Below are 21,800 nucleotides of genomic sequence, written 5' to 3'. Positions count from 1 at the left end.
CTCCCTTCTAGGAGATACTAGTACTCTGGAACACGTTTGAGGGCTCGTCCCTCAAGTGTATGTCTTAAAAGTTGGGATATGGATGTGGGGTTTGAAAATTTGCTTCTCAGGGAGAAGCTCCAGGTTTTGAGTTCCCTCCAGTTGTGAGACATTGTGCTGGGGGTGAGGGTTGTGGCAAGAGTGTGTCCAAACCTCTCCTACCTGCTTGATGTGGTTTTCTTCTCATTTTCCCAGTGTGTACTTGTCACTCAGCCAGTCTTTAGGTTTTGTAAGAGGAAATTGTTCCATATGTAACTGTAGACTCTGTGTGTCCATGGAAGGAAGTGAGTTCAGGATCTTCCTACATCACCATCTTGAACTAGAACTCCATGAATATTTTTTAATAAAAAAAAGACTTGACCTGGATTATAGACTTTTGAATACAGATACCATAAAACCACTAGGTCCATACACACCTTGAAATTATACATATATGGATTTTCTGGGGAGAGGATACACAACTTCTATTAGATTCTTGGAGGGATTCTTGACCCAAAAAAGGACAAGAACTACTAGACTAGATTATTTCTAAGCTTATTCTAGGTGAATATTAATTTTGTACCATTTCAAAAAAGAAATATCTTTACTTGATCTTTATCCTATTAGTTAATTTTTAAGCCATATGCTTGACCTAGCTTAAATGAATATTCACTTGAAAGAAAACATTTTATTTTCTTTAAAAGATTTTAAAAAGCTAAAATTCATTTTCTTTTTCATACCGGAAAATTCCCAGCAGATTTGCTATGATTCACAGAGTAACAGGCATCCCAAAGCTCAATTATCTAAACGAGTACAGAACTGATCTTGAATTCTGAAATCAAAATTGAGGTTGCATTGAGAATGCTTTGAAAGTGATTCTACTCTTGAGTTTTTAATTGATGTCACTTTAGGCCTTGTTTAAGAAGAATAAGAATGAGTTGTGTGGGTGAAAAACTTCCCAACTCAAAAAACATCCACAATGTAGTTGGAAAGCAAAGGATTGAAGCGATGATGCAAATATGTAAGAACTAGTTTAAACTATCTAAATATTTATCTTAATTACACACTAGATAAGAATGATTTCTTCATTAGGGGCTCACACTTTCTAGTTGATTTCTTGCCTGATTAAGTTAATCAGATGGACAGATATTTCCTGTCTACCTTATTTTTCCCATGGCAATGACCCCAACATACGTATTCTTACAGATGTTTCTTCTAAACATGTACAGATAAGTCTCAAATTGAGTAGCCAGTAAACAGGGTCTGGGCACCCACATACCAGACGAGGTTATGGACTGGGGTGCATCCTTGGCACCACTGTCTCTCTCTTCTTGCTTCAGGTCTTCTATTACTCTCATGATCTCCACATTCCGCTAAACCAGTAGCAGTTGATGACATCTCTTTCAGGTGGTTACAGGAGCTTACTCTTATTGATATCCCAAAGAATAGTGTGCATTTATTCTTGCAGAGGCCCAATGGGAGCCACTGGGATAATGGTCACTTATTTCCAATCTCCTCTATGGTTGATATGATTGGGTAAGAAGTGGACCCAGGTCTCTTCCTGAAAGGTCTACTTTCACACCTGAAGGCATTCTACCACTTAATTATCTTATTTTAGGAGCCAGAGAAATCCTAGTGGTTTTTAGAAGGGGTAGGTACCCTTTTGGTAGTGGTGGTGCCAGTTTTGTGTTTCCAGAGGTACACGGTCCCATCCCAGGAGCCTGAGAGGGAGAATTGGCCATCTGAAGAACTTACTTTATCCTGACAAACTAGGGGCAGTGATATTTCAGCAGTGTTGGGGGATCACATGATGGGTTTTGTCTTGGGACAACTTCTTCATGATGGGAATTTTATTCTGCCGGAGAGAGAAAATCATGTTTAGAAACGGGGGAGCAGATGGTGATGATCTGGGTCCCTCATACACTGAGATCTAGAGGGATGCCTTGAATAGTCAGCTTCTCAGCTGCATTAGTGGCAAAAGGAGGTTTGATCCCCAAGAGAAGACAGTGTTGGATTGTTCCTTCAAATACAACTTAAATGTCACCTCAATAAGCTCACCCTGAACATCCCATTTAAAATCAGACCCACTGACACTGCTGATCCTCCTTTACTGGCTCTACTCTACCTTTTCCATATCCCTTATCTTTTCTACATACTATAATTAACTTATTAATGACTTAGGTCTGCTTTTCATTATCATTTTGTCTGTCTATTAGATTGTAAGCTCCACACAGCAGAGATTTTTGTTTGGTTCATGAAATTCAGTGGAACCATATAAAATGAAATTTCTATTTTAGGGGATTAATATAGTACTAAGTCCCAAGAATACAGAACAGTTCCTGATACATAGTAGGCCCTCAATGAATGTTCACTGAATGAATGATAGAGAAGCAGCACTAATTCTACATGTCAGTAGGACAGCGAGAAAGAGTGTGTGGGAAATATTTTCATTTATGGTTGAAATGTCCCCCATAAGCTCTAAGCAGGCTGTTCTAGAGAAAAGAGGGCTCAAAATATTCATTTGATGGAAAATATTTTTTGTATGCTAATGTGTATAAAGTGCTATGGGAAGAATTGACAGTAGCACCTATACCTACACCTCTTCCAAAAGCTCCTTTCAAACATTCCACTCTGACTGCCAGCCTGCTGTCTCCCCTACTCTGGCGCTCCCATTCCGGCAGAGGACAGGAGGACTCCATTCCAGTGAGTCTCCTGCTTTCTCCTTATCCATTTACCCTTTACATCTTCACATCCATCCTTACTGTCCCTGGCTCATCATCATGATCAGTCCATTGAAAATACCCTCACTCCTTTGTCCCTTTCTCCCTTCATCACACCTTCCTGGCAAACCCTCTGAGTACCTAACACCAACTCTCTGCTTCTACCTGAGAAATTGAGTCAATGTCTATTTTTTCAGATAAGGAAACCAGAGCTTAGAATTGAGAGATTTGTTCATAGCTAATAATGGTAATAACACAGCTAATAATGGTAGTAACTTTAATAATAATAACAACCAACATTCATTAAACAAATGCTTGTGTCAGGCATTGACACAAACATGATCTCACTTAATTTTCATAACAACCCTCTCCCCCTGTAAATTAACATGGCTAGGTTCAAGGAGGTTAAGTTGCCAAAAGTCACCCCGTTGGCTAATAGTTGACATTCAATCATTCAACAACTGTTTATTGAGGCCGTGATCTCTGCAAGCAATGTCCTGGGGACTAAGTCTACACTGGTGAACAGACACAGTCCTTACCCTAATAGTGACATACTAATGGCCAATATTTATTGAGTTCTTACTAGGTCCTAAGCATTATTTTATTTAACTCTCACTATGACTCTGTGATGTAGATACTATTAATATAATACACAACTTTCAGATGAGAAATTGAGTTTTAAAGAAGGACCTTCCCAAAGCCATACTGCTAGTAGATGAACTGGTTAGAAAGAGTGTATGAACCCATGAAATCTGACTTCAAAGTTCATTCTCATCACCACGCGATGCTTCTTCCTGGAGCTGGAAGTCTAGTGGATGAGAAGGACATTAACAGTAAACCACAAATAAACACAGAAGACTTTCAGGCTGCCTTATAGACCCCTTGGAAGGATAATCTAGGGCCAACGGACTCCTTACTTCCCTTCAATGATTCACCTTCTTCGTCCTGCCAGGTCCATGGGGGTTATAGAACTTGTGCGTGGATGTCTGCCAGGTTGTTCATTCTTACAATTTGCATGATGTCAAGCAGACTCAACTTTTATGTAATGAGTTCTATTGAATGCAAAAAAAGCCTGTCAAGTTAAAGAAAAAGAAAGTGCTTATAAACATTCCAAACGTTTGTTTTGTGTTGGCTGGAGTTGGAGTCTAAATAGAAGCTGCAAGTGTGACTAATAATTATAATCTAATTTAGTGCACTGAATTGGAAAGGAGTAATTACTGCTTAGGACTTTTTGGAGTAAATGATTTATGGTTGACCTACAGTAAATTATTAATTTGGAAAAGGGAGGAATTTTAATGCAAATTAATTAAGCTTCGAGCCCTTTCTGAATAGGTTGGTAGAATAGTGGAAAATTCCAGGGCCTTATGTTATTTGGCTGAATTGGACTTGGGATATGGGATAAACATTCTGTTGGTGTCTGCAAGACACAGACCTCATGCCGGGCCCAGAGTCCTTCTGATCTGATCATAGGAGAGCCCTGAAATAAAAACTGTCTCCTGCCCCAAAAGGAAAATGGATCCTCATGGAGTGTTTGCATGCTGCAAGATTGTTGTACTCTTTCCAGGTTTTTGGTCACTGAGCCAACCAGAACCACCATCACCACCATTTATTGAGTGTTTACAGTAAGCCAAATGTTATGTTCTGGAATTCCCGAACCCCACAAGACTGACATTATGTTGTGCGATGCTATTCTGTGCTTGTGGGATGTTGAAAAACAACCCTTGCCTCTACTCACTAGATGCCAACAGCATCTCCCAGTTGTGACAACCAAATTATCTCCAGACATTGTTGAACATACCATGGAGAGGGGATGCAAAATTGTCCCTGGCGAGAACCACTGTGCCAGACCCTTTATGTGCATTATCTAGTTCATTCCTTATAAAACCCTGTAAGGCAGGTATATTAATGCCCATTTCACAGATGGCAAAACTGAGGCTGAGAGAAGTTATACTTGACCCAAGTCACATAACTAATACATGTTGAAACCAGGATTTAAACACAGATCTGTATTGACCCAAAGCCCCGGTTTTCATGTGAGTGATGTTTTTGAGATTAAGTTCTCTCTCTCAGTTTTAATCAATAAGCAGAAATCAGGCAGTTAAGTGATTTGGTCAAAATCATACAATCAACTTGTAGCAGAGGGTAGGCTACAACCTAGGCATCCTTAAACCAGCAGATCATGGAAAGTGGAGATTCAGCTGATAAGTGAAAAGCACATTCACAGTGATCTCGGCTGTGTTGCTTAAGTTTCTTCTTTTCTCCCTTTAGGATGTTACTTTTTTATTTGTGCAATTTAGCTCTTGAATATTAAGGAGTCTCAGATCTGTATCCACTAATTCTAAAACACATACTGACATTTGAAAATCTGTTTTGTAACATTGAAAAGAAACAGACTCTTGGGTTGTTGCTGCTTTACAATCATGTATAATAGCATTCTAACCCACTCAAATGTTTTACCAGCTCATCATTCTAACAGCAAGCAGGAAGAAAGCCAGTAGTAGAAAGCCATTTCTACTACCAGTAGTAGAAATAATCCAGTGAGAATTCTGTTCTATTACTAGCATACTCTGGTCCTGCTCGTGGGCCAGTGGGTAAGCGGGTAGGTAGCTGCATGACTATAATAAAACAGCAACAGACAGCCTTCGATTAGAACACTGCAATGACCATTCCAGTTGGCATTATTATTCAGTTCCACGTGTAACACAGTGGGGCCTGATCTGAAATTTCTGCCCGATGAGTGCCTAACCACAGAAATCAATGTTTTCTCTGCAGTAGACAGGTAAGTGCTTTCAGAATCTGTTAGGCTGAAGAAATCTAATAGAGAAATCTGCATAATTAGCTTTTTGACTAATCTTGCTCTTGCCTCAGGGTAAAAGGCAATTTAGGCTGCAAAAACAAATACAATTCAAATATTTGAACTGTTGGGCAAAAAGAGTTCAGGCTTTTCAGATCTAGGGCGAGAAGCTTATTCTCCCTGGAAGGTCTGCAGCATTTTGGGATGTAGAGCTTTCCTGGTGGCGAATAGGCTTCTTCAGTTTCTGAGGTACTGCTAACTTCCAATGAATGCGTGTTCATGGATTATCCGAGGCTAGGGATCCTGGCCACAGATGTGGTCACTGAGCAGGATTGGACCAAGGGGGTGAAGTCAGCAGGGTAGAGTGAGAACTGGCATCAACAGGCAACTAATACCTACCTGGTGATAATAGAAGATGTAAAGGAAATCATTTCAAGATTTAAAAATACAGTCTAGTACATGTTTTAGACTTTTAGGTTGACTTTGCTGGAAGGAACCACTACAGACAGAGTTGAAAAGCCCATCCGAGGGGTCAGATTGCCTGGGTTCCACTCCTAGCTCCTCCACTTACTGGCTGTGTGACCTGGGCTGAGCTGTTTAATTTCTCCTAGCTTTGTTGTCCTTATCATAGGATGGGTTCATGATAAGAGCAACCTCCAGGAGTTGTTTGTAAGGCTTAACTGAGGCAATACGAATAAAGATTTAGATCTGGGCATAACAGATACCACTTAGTGAATGCTGGCTTATTGTACAGTCTAGCTCAGTTAGTAATGGGGCAACTAAGACTCAGAAAAGTAATGGTAGAGTTGACTCCATGTCTTCTCCAGCCCTAGAATCAGAAGACTTTCATATAAATCGCTATAGCACCTCCTCACAATACCTGGGCAGAGTGGGGAAATGACATGACAGGACTCTAGCTATGGAGTGAGTCCTGCATAAGTGGGCACTTTCAGAGCTCCTGAAAAACAGCATAATCTCCTCCCCATCTGATGAACCTCCTTCTGCAACCCATTGAAATCTGTGAGCCATTGCTGTTGAACACGGGAAAAATAAACATTGATACATATCTCATCTTTGTCCATTTAGGACGCTATTGTGTACACATATGCCTAGTTGAAACTTTAGCATAAAGCAGAAGATCCTAAATGTCTATAGGGGTATAATTCTATCAAAGCATTGAAATGATCACACCTTGAGGAAAGGTAAAATGATATCCCTCATTGTGTTTCTTTAGGTTTATGTCAAATACGTTTTGATTGATAACATACATCGTTGAGTACATAGAGTAAATACAGACTTTAACTGGTTAGCATATCATGGCCATAAATGCTTCAGGTTTCATTGTCTAATAAACCTGGTCTTTCTAAGCAAGGTAAAGCAGCTGAGCTAATAATCACTGGACTTTCTGGACTCTCTTTGAAAAGTCATTGAGCAACTAAGTCAGTGACAAGTAAACTTCAGTTTCTCATACAACCATTAGTGAAGACGGACAAAGAAATTAGGCCTATTCTTATGGAAAGAGCCAGCCAGCCAGAGAATGTGGACTGGAGCGTGAACAGACTACACTGCAGCCACATGATGGGCCTTGGAAGTCTACCAAATCCATCTTCTGACCTCCTGAGACCCAATCCCATTCTTCCAACTTCCCTTCAACCAAGTGCTTTGTCAGGCAGAGCTTAATCACAGCATAGGGGGGCCGTAACTGCATCCATCAGAAACCATCTTCATCTTAAGAAACACAAAGCCTGGATCATTGGCATATCCTTTCCTGAGACTAGGATAAAAAAAAATGGAAGAGATGGATGATTGGTAGTGCGTTTTTCTCTGTCCACTTTTGTCTTTTAAGATGCTCAATATGATTAGACCATGCTGAGGTAAAGAGAATTAAAGTAGCCCAAGATGAATTCCTTACTAACTCGGATGACATTTGTAACAAGGTCATTACACATCCAGGGTACCGATAAACTCTTCCGGAGGTTGAGGAAAAAGCAATCACCTTTACCTTACCAAGCTCCAGGAGTGGGATTGGAGGTTATTAGAGGTCAAGGGTATTACGGATGAGGCGACACTTTAATTCCGGGAGATTGGGATTTTGAAAAATGATGTCGTTTTTTTCTGACAGCCAGGTAGTTCTTGAGGACTCCGCACATCTCTGATGTGACCATTTGGTGCTTTGATAAAAGGAAGGATGCTTTATTCACACCTTTAACCTTTCCCATTTCCCATGTCATCCTTCCAACTTTAGGTTAATGACTTTCCTTCTTCAGTATGAATTAGGTTGTGAACAGGTAAAAACACACAGTCTGTAAATTCATCACTTTTTGAGGCTATGACTATCAACAAAATTACTGACTTTCAAGAAAACAGGAAGAACGTGATTTATGTTATATAAACTCTTTGAGTATACATGCTTCTGAGTTGCTCTTAACCTTAGGAAGGCAATTTGAAGGTTTTCCAGAACTTAAAGAAAGCTTACACAATTTAAAATTGTTTTAAAAAATGAAACTTATTTCTTTCCAAAATATTTTGAGGCATTTCATCATTGATCATGTAGGAACTATCAAAGATTATTACCAATCCTTAAAGGACAGAAATCCAAAGGGCCCTTATAAAGAAAGAAAGGAAGTAAAGAAAGAAGTAAAATGCTGATTTATTGCTTAATTCAATCATAATAAGTTTTGTCATCTCAAGAAAAAAATTTATTTAGAAGTAAGAGCATTTCCAGTTTCATACACTGATAAAAGTAAGACAGAATATAAAGATAACAAAAGCAGAAATTTTCATTAAAGAAAACAACACTTTCCCTGTAACAAAGCATATCTAAGTTCTGACATTTTCAGGCTGTGTGACCTTGGACGAGGGGCTTGATCTCTTTATGCTCTGCTTCCCCATCTGAAATATCGCTAGGAGGCTCAATTGAGATAATGTGTATAAAGTGCCTGGCGTTATGCCTGTCCCAGAGTAGCCACTCTATAAATATTAGTTATGATTTTTTCTTACTTACTCGCAATTTATGCTATCTTGTTCAATTTTAAGTGGCCATATACCACCTTTGATCTTTCTGGAACAAGAAGGAGTAAATTATAAATGAAAATTCATTGTGTGGTAGCCACAGAAATGGAGAATGACCCTTCAATGTGGAACTGCCTCTTGTATTCTTATCTCACAAAATCTACCTTCTCTACTGAACTAGAAGCAGGGAATTGACCAAAGGATGGGGGAGAGGGAGTGACCTAAACTGGGGAATGGCTCAGACAATCTTCTTAGAGGATAGGATAATCATATACCTGCTTTGCCAAGAACAGTCAGGGCTCATGCCTGCTGTATTGCCATAGTTACTTATAGCTCCCCTTATACTGAAGTGTTCTGGTTGGACAATAAATTTTATAGTCACCCTAATGATCACCCTACTGGAATTTCACTGTAAAGAGGACAAGTTGATAGTGAGTGAGACAGGGGCTCTGAGAGAAGCCAGAAGATTATTGCTGAGGTCTTGACCAAAAAGTTGACCTATGCCATCTTACAGAAAAGACTTTTTCAGTGTCTCAAACCTAATAAAGACTTAAGGAGTTTTTCCATCATTTCCTTAAATATGAAAAAAATATAACTTTCTAAGCACAGTCTGATTAATTAGATCAATTGGGTCTTAAGTCTCTGGTTTTTCTTAATTTCAATATATTAAAGTTGAGGAGACCACCAAAACAGTCATGGATGTGAACGAGCCGTTCTTTGAGTCCAGTGGGGGGACTGAGCCTTGGTGGAGGCCACTGGAGTTGAGGGTGTGTGGTCCTCAGCTGTGCAGATCCACAAGTGGGATTTTCTAACAGGCTTTTCAGAGCCCAAAGACTGAGTACAGCCAAGAGAGAACTACTGTCTTCAAAAACAACAAGAATAATAGCAAGTGTCAAGTACTGTTCTAGGCACTTTGAACAAGTTATTTTTCTCTCTTGTTTCAAAAACATAGGGTGTGAGGCAGAGTTTTTTGGGGGCATGACCAGTCTTAATCATGTAGTAGATGCTTAGGGTCATGATGTGACCAGGTTGAGCACAGCATCTTCCAGAAAGGGAGATGTTCATACTTTCTATAACAAATTGATAGGTTTTGTGTTTGTGACCTGTAGGGTCCTTTAAAATACGGGACCCAGGGTAGCGGCCCCTCTTGCTTACACATAAGGATAGTTTTAAAGTTAAGCAATATTATTATCTCTTATTTTTCGAGTGAAGAAATTAATCCAGAGTGAGATTAAGAATCTTGTTCAGAGTGACACAGTTATTTAATTAGAGACAAGGTTTGAATCTGTCTTATCCAAAAGCCTGTGCTTTTAGCTACTATGCAGTAGCTTATGCACTCTTGCATTGGTGTTACTATACTTTATATCCCTGTGCACACGTGTTCTTTGGGCCATAGGCAGCCACAGGAAACCACAGGTAAGAGTCATCTGTGTGTGTCCAAGACAATTCTCCTATAAACTCGTGTGTCCCTTCTCTACTCTTTTTCTGGCACACATTGTTTATTGTCTGTGGTCATTCATTAATTCACCACAAGTTAATTTTGCACCTACTGTGTTCCAGGGACTCTTCTAAGTTTTGGGGAAGTTAGCAGTGGACACTTTTAGACAAAGTCTTTGCCCTCAAGGAGTTGACATCCTATTGGAGGAAACAGATGATGAAAACATATATATATACAACAGATAATTGATTTTTAACCATTTTCATTTTTTACCAGAGAAACTCTGATCTTAGGCAAAAATTACCTAAAGCACAGATATTTTATATCAACATACACAAAAGAATACTCTCTGGTGGAAGCAGGTGCAGAATTCAGAGGCCACCCACTTTGTAGTCCCCTGTCTGTCCTTCTGTCCTCTTCAATCCCCCAACAGCCTAGAAGGCCCCTCTAGAGAGCACAGTTTGAAAACTATTGATCTAAAATATCCATTGTTGGGGGAAATATAATTAAAACAAATTTTTCTCCAAACCCAGAAACCTCTCCACAAAGGTAGAAGGAAAAGAAAGAAAATTTTATTGCTGAATAAGCATCCAAAAAGAATGTGATACACATTGGAGGTAGTTGGCTAAGAGATTGCAAAGACAGAAAGAAATCTCACCCTTCTTTATAGCCAAGCAGATATTACCCTTTACATACCTGTTATCGAGATAAACAATCACTGGTCTTCAAGTAAGAGGACGTGACAGCACCACTGGTCACACATAGTTCATCTTAAATTCACCCGGTGCTTGGAGTGACCATCTGTATTAGCTAATTGGCTTTACCTGGAGGAAAAAGAAACCTCTCATATCTTTGTGGCAAGAGGTAGTCTTACAACTTGTAGCAAGGTGCCCACTGAAGTTAACCTCCCACCCTTCCTCAGAAACTGAGGTAGGCGGTCTGTCTCCCCTGATGTTTAGATTTCAAAAGGACAGTTCCCAGGTCCTTGAGAAGGACATTCCTAGATCACAAAGCTGACAAAAGTCTTATTTAGTTTCTAAAAAGGTTTATATACTTTTCAAAGAGAGAAAGAACTTAAAATTACACATTTTTTAAAGTCAATGCTCTAGGTAGAGGGAGTTCTGGGGAGAAGTCTCTTCCCTTATTTTCAACAGGGAGAATTAAGCTTCTTGCTTTGAATTTGTATTTGTCCCCACTTCATTCAGATATAGGCAGCTGATTTTGTAAATAAAGACAAAAGCAAAACGAAACAGAAAACCTTGTTTTCCCAACCAGAAGGATGTGATTTGATGGTTTTGGAGAGATAGGCTTGCTGAAAATGAATGCCCTCATGATCACAGTTCCAATCCACTGGAGTAAAGCAGATTTTTCTGACCCTGCAGTCAGTCTGTTATAAGCCTGCTTTAAATCTTTGGCCCAAAGTTCCCAAAAGCATTACCCAAAGGGTGAACCTCTTCTTCTCCTGGCTCTGATGACTCAGGCTCTAGGCTAATAGGCAAGACCTTAGAAGTGTTACCATATCCCACGGAGCTAGAATAAAAGAGTCCAGAAATGATGATGTCAACTTAGAATCATGTATCGTCGAAGCCCAAAGGTGCCTTAGCGATCAATCCAACATTCATCTAAGCACACACTGATGCCCAGCCAAGGTAAGTGTGTGTCTGAAGTCGCTTAACTCATGAAATAATGTCTAGAACAGTATAGAAGAGTTAAGTAGATTCTTTCTTGTCTTACAGAAAAGCTCTGTGCCCAGATACTCTGTTTGTCATCTCTAGTTGTTGTGGAATCTAGGAAAAGGCACAGAAATGCCATGTCAGAGCAATTGCATTTGGGATTCAATGTACTCTCAGCTGTGCACTGACGGCTTCCTCACCTACCGTTATGCAAAGCAAGCATGATGAAGTCCTTTTGCTGGCAGTGATTACAGAAGACGGTGACATCGAAGAAGAGGCTCTGTCTGACTTTGGGAGGCATAATAAAAAAAAAAAAAGGAAATTGGAGAAAGAAACTTCTATAGCATTAAAAACTTGGAAATGTTCTGGGGGTATCATCCACCCACCACTTTCATTTTGCAGATGGGAAAATGGATGAAGAGAGAACATGTCCCCGCCTCCGAGAGGGAGAGGGAACAGCCCTAAAGAATGAGACAGAGTCCTTGGCTTGTAGACTCAGACCATTCCAAAAGATCTATAAGGTTGTTTGACTTCACTTGAACAGTATTTGTTTTCTCTTTACTTCAGCAGTTCACTGCCAGGTGGAGTTGAGCATGGGTGATGCAACGTATAAGGGACCTGAAGCCTGATCATGTTGTAATCATCTCATACACTATGTCACTCTGGATGGACCAAGCTTACCCAAGACATACCTGCCTTGATACTCACTCCAGAAGAAGACAAGTCTGGTTGGTTGCGAGATTTGATGAGGGTTAGTAGGTATCATGTAGGGCTCCTGCTATCTGAAAGTGATTGACACTGCTCATTCTCACATTGTCAGTAATTTGTAGTGTGTTCTGCATCTAGCACATTCATGTTTAGAAAAACAAGGGAAACAAATTTTTTCTTCTCCTTCAGATTTCTTTAATTTAAATGTTTTGGGAAAATATTGGCTTTCTTCCTCAATTCTTCAGCTGTTGTCTACTGCAATGAATCAGCTTCAATTTCTCGAGTCACATTATTTCTTTTTTCTTTCCAAAATAATGGAAGAATGTAAGTCCTCCCAGGCACATCACACTAAGAAATATCAGGAAGAAAATGGACAAAATGGTTTCTGTGAAGGAATTAATGGCTGATATTTATAATATGCTTACGATGTGGTAGGCACATGGATGTATTTTGGGTTTTAACATGATGTTTGCCTCCTCAACTATTCTGCTGTGTTTGGAAATGCATCAAGACTTTCATAGTTGAGTTCTATTCATCCCAGAGAGGTTCGGTGTCCCTGGTCCAATGCCATTGTGTTTACCATCACAGGGTTTATAGCGTGAAATTCTTTCCCATGTCTTCCTTTGCATTTGCATCTTGAACTTACAAACTGATCACATTCCCTGATATTTAAGATGGTCTTCTCCTTCATTACATGCAATTATTTCTCTCTGAATTTTGCACCTTTTGATATTGAAAGTATTTTTATTAAACAGGCAGATTTGAAAAATTTTAAACAGACATTGAAAATAATTTTTTAAAGTTCCTTTTTAATTTCATGAAGTGCTCTTTTACCTTTTAGCCAGTAGTTGTCATCACCTAGACTATTTTGGAGTACACAACAAAAAGTAGGCAGATGTCAGAAAATAAAACGGTAACCCAAGTTTGAAGGTTAATGTCTAGAATGCATTTTGAAAACAAGCAAGACTCCCAATACTCAAACTTGAATTCTACTGAGCTACTTTTATAACTTACAGAGCACCTTCATTTCCTCTTAACTCAGCCTTAAAGCCTACTCCCCTCCCACCTGCTTATACAGAGTTGACTACCACTGAGATTCCTGCTGAGGTGTTTCTGTTATGGGATCTGACTTGCTGCTGAGCTTGTCAATAGCTCATCTCTTACTGGGTCTTGTGTCTTCCATATCAGCCCTACCCCTGATAATTCGTCAGCTTATCTGCCCTCTGATCCTCTGAAAGGATCAAGGAAGGGGGAGAGGAAGAAAGGAAAGCCCCAGTTGATGTCTATGCTCATCAATCCTGGCAAGCCCTTCTCCCTAAACATAAAATCACTTACCACTAGTGTTTCCTAAAATGAATCTCAAGGTTAATAGTTTTATTTATTTATTTTTTAAGTTTTCCAATCAAATAAATTTTGGGAACTGCTGACTTAAAATTAAATTAGTTTCTTTATTGAAGACCTTCTCTAAGCTTTTAATATGTTAAATTGCATTGTGAATCTCTTAGAGGGCAATGTAGAATACAGTGTTTCCCAAACTCGTTTTACTGCAAAGCATTTTTTTTTTTTCTGGGAGCATAGTTTTGAGACTAATGTTTTATGGAATATAACTTGTTAAAACTCATTTTGATTTTTCTCTTTTCTTTAGCTCAGTGTTTTCCAAACTTCAGTCATTCAATTATCACCATCATAATTTTTGCCAACAATTTTCTTTATATCAACTCACTTTTTTACTTAAATAAATTTATTTGAAAAGGAAATGACTGTAAATATAAAATAAGAATTACTTGCCATAAATGGAAAATAACAATGAAAATAAGTAGAATGAAGTAATATTGTTAATAAAATAAATCGAAAAATAAATAGTAGAATACAGGCAATAATATATTAAATTGATTTATAAAAATACATGATTGACAATAAGTCTTTCTTGAAAATGGAACCAATAATAATCATATAATAATAGAAGCAATCTGGTCACTATTGCTTATTTGGCATGACTGTGAGGATTCATCATTGAGAGCAGTCTGCTTTTTGTTTGACACAGAATTTTGATTCCTCTGTGCAGACACAAGCCAAAAATTATTTAAGCACTTTCTGAGATAGAATTGGATACTAAGAACTGATTTCTTTTTAAAAACTTTTTCTTTTTGCCTGGCACTGGATTTCTTACCTTATTATTTTTTCCCTGTTTAATAAAAATTTCAAACACAGATGTAGAAAGAATATCACAATAAATATGCAAATATCCATCTCCTGGAGTCAACAAATTTTAACATTTTTTCCCATATTTACTTCATTTCTTGGCTGAATTATTTTTATGTAAACTTTTATTGACATGACATTCATTAGTGCTGACCTATTTTAAAGTAAATTAATGATATGTCATCCCTAAATTTTTCAGCATGCCTCTCCAAAAATAATATTTTTCTACATAGCCACAATACCCTTATCTATCATACCTAACAAACAATTGCGATTTCTCAACATCATCTAATATTTAGCTCATATGAAAGACTTCTGTTCAAGAAAACTTTTGTTTCAAGAAGCCATTGAATGATCTCTAGATGATCTTCTTTGGAGAATGTCAAGTTATTTGGTACTATCCAGAAAGCCATGGAAAATATACTCCTTATCCATTCTCCACTGCATTTAATTTGGGGAAATACTGATGAAGTCTTTTTATAAATATTTCCAGTTTCACTTCATAACATTCAGAATATTTTCAATGGATTTTTCAGATGACTTGATAAATAAAGCATTTTACTTATACGAAGGTTTTCAATATTTGTTGGTTGATGAAACGGAGGAACAAGATTAGAGAATAGGGCCCTGGTAGTGCTGTGTCTGGTGGATAAAAATACTAAGTTACTATATGTTGGGTATTTACCATGTGTCAGGAATGAAGCTAAGCACTTTCCATCTGTTATCTTACTTCATCCTCAAACCATCCAAAGAAGTAAGTGCTATACAGTCATGCATTACATAACAACATTTCGGTCAGTGACAGACCATGTATATGACAGTGGTCTTGTAAGATTAGTACCATATAGTCTAGATGTGTAGTAAGCTATACCATTTAGGTTTATGTAACTACTGTAGGGAAGGAAGACATTTTCCTCTACCCTTCTAGGTTCTTCTGGCTAGTCTAAGAATTAAATTGAGGTGAGACAGATTAACAGAAGAAAAACAAAAGTTTAATAACACATATACATGGGAGAAACCCAGCAAAACTGAGTAACTTGCCAAAATGGCCAAAACTCTCTCCTTAAATACCATCTTCAGCTACGGACAAAAGAAGATGTTGGGGATGGGGGGAGTCAGGGACTTCAAAGGGAAGGAAGGCAATTCATTGGTAGGTGAAAAGGAGGTCATGCTTCCTTAATACAGCTGTGGCAAAGCAAAATTCTCTGTGGTGGCGGCCAAAGGGCCTTTTATGCATACTGTAGCCTGGAACTTATACAGTGAGAGGTGGTCAGTTTTAGCAAGGAAGAGATCCATCTTCTCTTTGCTCCACACTGAAGAACATAAAGACTTGGGACAATGGGAATGCCTGCATGGATTTGGGGATATCTAGCGAATGAAGAAATGCCAGCTTCCTTGTTGGAAGCAGCTGCGGGAAGGAAGGAAGGAAGAAGATCCAAGGGAGAGGGGAGATAGATGTTCATACCAGGAGATGAAGGCATGCTGCAGGGAATAGTCAAGAATATTTGCACTGCTTTTCGACCCATGACCAATGTCATGGTGCTTCCAATGATGGTGGAAGTCTTGCACTTCCTCGGCCAGGGCATAACACATAAAAAGCTAATTTATTTTGGTCAAAATTCAAAACACTTGAGCCAACCTTGATGGCCTAGTGGTTAAAACTTGGTGCTCACCTCTTTGGTGGCCCGGGTTTGCTTCCCAGTTGTGAAACCACACCACACGTCCATCAGCTTCCATGCTGTGATGGCAGCTCACATAGAGGAACTAGAACAACTTACAACTAGGATACACAGCCATGCACTGGGGCTTTATGGAGGAGAAAGAAAAAGAGGAAGACTGGCAGCAGATGTTGGCTCAGGTAGAATCATTCCCTGAAAAAACAATAAACCTCAAAACACTTAAAAGTGTTGCGTTCTGTCCTACCCTCATAGAATGGAATATTGCTTTTGCTTATTTTTAAGTTTTTGTTCTTGCTTATTTTAAAAATGGCTACAAATTTTTAAACACAGTCAGTGAATTATCTAATTTTATTTGATCTTCACAATGGTTACATTCGACAGATAGCATCACCTCATTTTATAGATGAGGAAACAACCTTGCAAGGTCACAGTTAGAAAGTAATGAGAATTAGATTCAATGACTCAAAAGTCTATATTCATGACCATGATGTTACACGGCCTTCCTTTGGGATATCTGGGAAAAACCTCTTTGTGGTTTTCATTTGAGGGGGCTCTGAAGCTAAGGAAGGCTGTTAAATTACCCACAGTTGTTGTCTGTTGATTAAGTAGCCGGTAGGAGGAGGAAAATCAGTGACTGCCTCTGAAAGGGCATGCGAAAGTAGAAGGAGGGTCGCTGTGACTGGGGAAGTCTACAAATGAGATGTGAGTCTGGGACAGAAATAACACTTCTATTCATGGAGTTCAGTAGGAGAAAGACTCAAGAAAAGGCAGCCTGACCAGCACGAGCAGATGTTTAGTAGGGAGGAGGTGTCTGGAAGACCAACATTTTAATTTTAACCTAGAAAGAAAATGAGACAAGTCATGGAAGGCTCTACTTCGTGCTCTCTCCATTTTCTTTCTTTCTTTTTTTAAAAAATTTCAGCTTTACTGAGGTATAATTGACATAGAAAATTGTAAGATATTTAAAGTGTATGCTGTTGTGATTTGCTATACGTAGATATTGTGAAAGGCTTCTCTCATCTAGTTAACTAACACATCCAGCATCCATATTTATTTTTTTCTTTTTGGTGAGAACATTGAAGTTCTCCTCTCTTAGCAAATTTCAATTATACAATACAGTGTTTTCAACTACAGTCACCATGTTTTACACTAGAGCCTCAGACCTTATTCATTTTAATAGTTGAAATTTTGTACCCTTTTACCAACCTCTCCCTATTTCTCCCACCCCCCAGCCCTTGGAAAACAATTTTCTACAAGTTTGACTTTTTTTTTTAGATTCCACATACAAGTGATACCATGCAGTATTTGTCTTTCTCTGTCTGGTTTATTTCTAGCTTTATGCCCTTAAGGTTCATCCATGTTGTCGCCAATGGCAGGATTCCTTCTTTCTCATGGCTGAATAATATTCCTCCTCTCTCCATTTCAGTGGTGGCAGGAAATAAGCCTGAGGAGGAGTTTAGAACCAACTTTTGGGAGGACTTTTGATGCCCTACTAAGCATTAGAGAGAGTTATAAGTTAGAGTAGGCACAAAAACTTTTAAGGGGAATAAGAGAAACACATTTGTTTTGAATATTCCATGAAAGTTCTAATAACCTAAGTTGAAGTTGTTTAATAAATATATTTTCACTGTAATACAAAGCAGTGACATAGACTAAAGATAATTTTTTCTTTAAGCCTAAAGCTCAGGGTTTAGACAGAATTCCAACTAAATCTCAGTCCCCCTTTTTATGTCTTTGGGCAATTTCTTAATGGAAGACTTGGTTTCATAACTTTAAATGTGGTAATAGTAGTACTTAATTCTTGGAGTTTTTGTGAGAGTTAAAGAAGATCCCACGTGAAGCACTTAAGAATTTGCAAATGTTGGCTCTAAGAAAGTTTTGTGTCTTCTACCCTGTAGTCATAAGCAATCCCTCTCTTCACCACCAGATGTCAGCATATCTAAATTTCTAGGGCTGTTCCTCTGGGATTAATTCAATTCAACAAATACTTATTGAGCACTTACTATAAAGATACTCTCTTAGACAATGTTGGAGCTACAAACTGAGTAAGATGGTCCCTGATTTTAAAGAGTATAACAGGGATTGCAAGATCTGGCCAAATTGGATAGGGGGAATTGTTCTATTTGGCTGGCATGCTTTTGATTTTTAGTTTAAATTGATTTAAATCTCTTTAGGGGCCAGCCCAGTGGCGTAGTGGTTAAGTTTGTGTGCTCCACTTTGGTGATCCAGGGTTCACCGTTTCAGATCCTGGGCGCGGACCTACACATTGCTCATCAAGCCATGCTGTGGCAGCATCCCACCTAGAAGAACTAGAAGGACTTACAGCTAGGATATGCAACTATGTATATGCTTTGGGGAGAAAAATAAATAAATAAATGCCTTTAGTGTGGTATACATTCAGTACTTCACACTACCACTCCCTTTTCTTGTATTATACTCAGCCCAATTATATTTGAGATGGAGACCCCTTGTCTACTAATGGGTTAAGTGAAGAATACTGCAGACTAGGAGAAACAAAATCTTAAGAGCTGAATCTGCACAAAGTGCACTGACAGGAGAAAGGTAAACCAGGGTGAAACTAATTTGGCCTATTTAATAGCCTTGCTGAGGCCTACACAGATCTATCTCTGCTATAAAATTGTTTCCTGTTCTATTCACTCAAATGCCAAAAAAGTTACAAAATAAAGAAAAAACTCAAACTGCTGATTGGTTTCTAAAACCCTCCAAATGAAAAGGCTGAATTGTGAAGTGCATTTACAGTTAAAAAACAGAGCCTCGTATGAGAGATGTGCAAAAGTAGGAATTGTTATAAGGGTCTGGACCATGATGTTGCAAGCCTCATGCTCTAGCTCTGATTTCGACAGCTGCAGGGGAGAGATTTTACCTTAAGGGTGAGAAAATCTCAGCAGTGGAAGGGAAACAGATTTTATAAATGGGGAAACTGAGTGAATAAATAACGGATTGACTTGTTCCGGGTCCTACAGATTGTGGAAAATGGCCATACAGAAACAAAACCCCTGGTTGCCCAACTTTTTGTTTCTCTTTTCACACTATATGATGGAAACAAATAATATTTTAGGGTTGAATAATTCAGATTCTTGGTCTCTATGACCTATAGTTACCAATAATTCTTACTTCATTTCCTTCTGAGACGTGTTTTTGGATCTTGAAATTCTGCAGAAGTGTGTGTACTGAAGATTTAACTTCCACTAGCACTGAGGTTGTATATCCACAGGAAAAGTGAAATAAAACTTCACCTTGCTGCTTGAGCAATTCAGAGAAAAATAAAAATATTCTGCTACTGAAGGGAAGAAAAGTGTGTACAAAATTGATTTTCAACATTGATTCAACCTATTGGGTCTTTGCCCAGTTCCTCTCTTTTCTTTATATAAGTGGAGCCAAGAGTCATGAAGATAAATCAGGATCAAGTTCAAATGATATGACTCAATTCAGAGATTTCATCTCTTGAGAGAAAGCTGGAGAATAAACAAGTCCATTCTCTAAGCTGCTCTTGGAGTAGGCTCCAATTCAATTTTGTAGTCTTCCAAAACCACCTACATCACAGCACAAAGTGTGGAAGCCTTGAGTTATCTTTAGAGCATTCACCACTCTTTAAAGTTTGTTCCTGGTTCGTTCAATCTTTAAACAAATAATTGCTGGTGTCAAGGGTGTGCTTTTGGGTGAAGATGAACAGGATGAGAACGTTATTCTTAAGGAGCTGATGAGATACTGAAAGATGGAGGATAAAATAAGCCTAGGCATTTCTATCATACCAAGAAGACCATAAAAATGGAAGAAATCAGTCATAAATAATATTGAGGGAATCAGAGAAATCTTCAAAAAAGAGACTGCATTGGTGTTGGGTCTTGAAGGATAGATAAGATTTCTATAAGCCTCGACTCATACCAGTCTCACCACTTAGAATGGTCACCCTACGTTTTAGTTGATGACAAGTAGTGAATGAAAAATTATTTTATTAAGTACTACTTGAAAGCCTATCATGCTCAGTGGAAAACTCTATACATCCCTTACAGCTCATCTGAGCCTAATCTGAGCCTTATATGAGCATCTCAGCAAAGATTCTTTTCTTGTTTGCTTTTCTGGTCTTAATTCATGCTGATTATTTAGCATGAATCACATACCTACAGCTGTGTATATTTATGTATATGTTCCATTTATCTACTTGACTGATAAACTCCTTCACGGCAGGTATGGCTTTGTATGTATTTTAATTCAGCCCAGCGCTTAGTACAGAGCAGGACTTTAAAAAGAATTTATCGAATAAAATGAGCTAGGTAATTTTCAAAACTGCACTTTTTGTATGTGTGTAGAAATAGTCTATATCTATGTCAATCACTTCTGTCTTCTTCATGACAGAACTACCACCATGATCAAGCTACCACAAGTCACATTTTAGATGCTTGAAAAATAAAACGATCAGATGAAGATCTTGAAGTTCCCTATTCTCTGTAATGTCTCCTGGGCACAGCCTAGTCTATTCTAGTATCTAGTTTTTCTGGAAATGGTTTTGAACTTTATGTGAAACTATTTTGTAAAGACAATGAAGTGTAACCTTTGTAGAAAATTATATAAAGACAAAGATATATAACTTTGAACTCATGGGGTTTCAATTTTTTCTCACAGTGTATGTATGTTAGCTCATAATATTTTTTTTTTCTTTTGGTGAGGAAGATTCCCCCTGAGCTAACATCCCTTGCCAATTTTCTTCCTTTTTTTTTGCCTTGAGAGAGACTAGCCCTGAGCTAACATCAGTGCCAGTCTTTCCTCCACTTTGTATGTGGGACGCCTCCACAACATGGCCAATGAGTGGAGTAGGTCCGCACCCAGGATCTGAACCTGTGAATCTAGGCTACTGAAGCCCAGGTGGTGGAACTTTAACCAGCAGGCCATGGGGCTGGCCCCTTCATAACATTTTTTAAAATCAGAAAGCTTCAGAGATTGAAAAATGAAAGAGTTTGTACAGAAGACTGATCAGGGGCCGAAATAATAGAGCGCCTCATCATTTTCTACACTTACCTATCAGTTCAAGACTTTCTTTTTGTTATAAAAATTTACTGAGGTTAATAGGCTGGCATTAGCCTTGTTGCCCAATCTGCCAGAGGTTTAAAGTCAGAATCTGAAGGATGCATATGACATACATTATTGAGTCTGTCTGAATTGTCTCTACATACAGACTCACTATGAAAATAAGACAGCTTCAGAAGCTCAGCTTGATTGGTCCAGAATCCAATGGGATACCTTTAAGCATTCTGAATAATAAAAGCTAACAAAACTTAGAATGTATGTTGTTATTTTTCATGCTCAAGAACCTTAAGAGGTAGGTTCTTTTGTTATCACACAAATGAGAAAATTGAAGCCCAGAAAGTTTCTGTACGTTGCCCAAGGTCACTCAGTTGGTGAGCAGTAGAGTAATGATTTGAACCCAGGCAGTCTAACTCTGCCAGTCCTGGTGGTCTAGTGATTAAGATTCAGTGCTCTCCTCACCACAGCTTGGGTCATTTCCAGGTCATGGAACCACACTACCCATCTGTTGGT

Source organism: Equus asinus, chromosome 2, assembly GCF_041296235.1.
Source record: "Equus asinus isolate D_3611 breed Donkey chromosome 2, EquAss-T2T_v2, whole genome shotgun sequence".
In the NCBI taxonomy this organism is placed as follows: Eukaryota; Metazoa; Chordata; class Mammalia; order Perissodactyla; family Equidae; genus Equus; species Equus asinus.
This window is presented reverse-complemented; position numbering follows the sequence as displayed.